The sequence below is a fragment of the Notothenia coriiceps genome, unplaced genomic scaffold (genome assembly GCF_000735185.1).
Source record: "Notothenia coriiceps isolate Sejong01 unplaced genomic scaffold, NC01 NC01_scaffold00037250, whole genome shotgun sequence".
Taxonomy (NCBI): Eukaryota; Metazoa; Chordata; class Actinopteri; order Perciformes; family Nototheniidae; genus Notothenia; species Notothenia coriiceps.
Genome location: NW_011369951.1, coordinates 12,658,952 through 12,660,229, shown reverse-complemented (window position 1 = coordinate 12,660,229; position 1,278 = coordinate 12,658,952).

The window sequence follows — 1,278 nt, the reverse complement described above, 5'->3', positions numbered from 1 at the left end:
CCCCCCCAATTTTGCATTTGAACCTTGACTCATTTTAACTGTCCTCTGAGCTTCTTTGCGATGGACTTGAGTTGCTGCTCTGACACGGAGGTTGGCCATTATCCCCGCTGTGATTTAGAAAAAAAACTCACCTTGCAGAAAGCAGAGTGAAGGCAGGACCGCGGAGACACATTACAGCGCCGAGGGTAATGAATTATTTGACAAAGGAGCCACTAAAAGGGAGTTAAACAATGGCTATAGAGGGAAGTTATTTCCAGCCACGGGAAGGTGTGATGGATCAGACAATGTTGTACCTCCTAGATTAGACTGCAGCTGCGGGAGATCCTCACACCATTGGGGGGTGTTTCTCATTTCCCTTGTGTTATGTCGTATTAATATGCCACATTCATTGGCTTTCACAGTGGGCCTTTTCAAAAGAGTAGAAGACGATTAGTTCAGTTCAAATCTGCTGCAAAGCTCCTTCAGAAAAAGCTATTGAACTTTCTAAATGTGTATCCGGGAGCCACAAGAGTTAGCTAGTGTTGGTGCTGAATTTAGAACTAAAACCAAGACATTTGTTAACATACTCTACTTCTGGATTGTTTTTCTCTAAGTTTTTTGGTTGGTATCCTGAAATAATGTTTGTTTCTTGCAACATTAGCCACCTTTAGCTTAGCGGTGGTGAAGTGAAGTCATGTGACCGTGCTGTAGTTCCTTTATAGCCCAACATTAGCCACCTTTAGCTTAGCGGTGGTGACGTGAAGTCATGTGACCGTGCTGTAGTTCCTTTATAGCCCAAAATTAGCCACCTTTAGCTTAGCGGTGGTGACGTGAAGTCATGTGACCGTGCTGTAGTTCCTTCATAGCGCAACATTAGCCACCTTTAGCTTAGCGGTGGTGACGTGAAGTCATGTGACCGTGCTGTAGTTCCTTTATAGCCCAACATTAGCCACCTTTAGCTTAGCGGTGGTGACGTGAAGTCATGTGACCGTGCTGTAGTTCCTTTATAGCCCAACATTAGCCACCTTTAGCTTAAACAAACATCAACAGCATTGAGTAGCTTTAGATACTTGCTTATCTTAAGTCGTTTTTAATCAGTCAATGTATTTAGGAAAGTGCCTCTTCATGACTCTATCATGTAAAACTAATCTGGGTGAATGTATCAGCTTCATTTGGTTCATTAGAAATGCTGAGCGTGCACCACAGCGGTACGTTGTGCCCAACATTAGCCACCTTTAGCTTAAACAAACATCAACAGCATTGAGTAGCTTTAGATACTTGCTTATCTTAAGTCGTTTT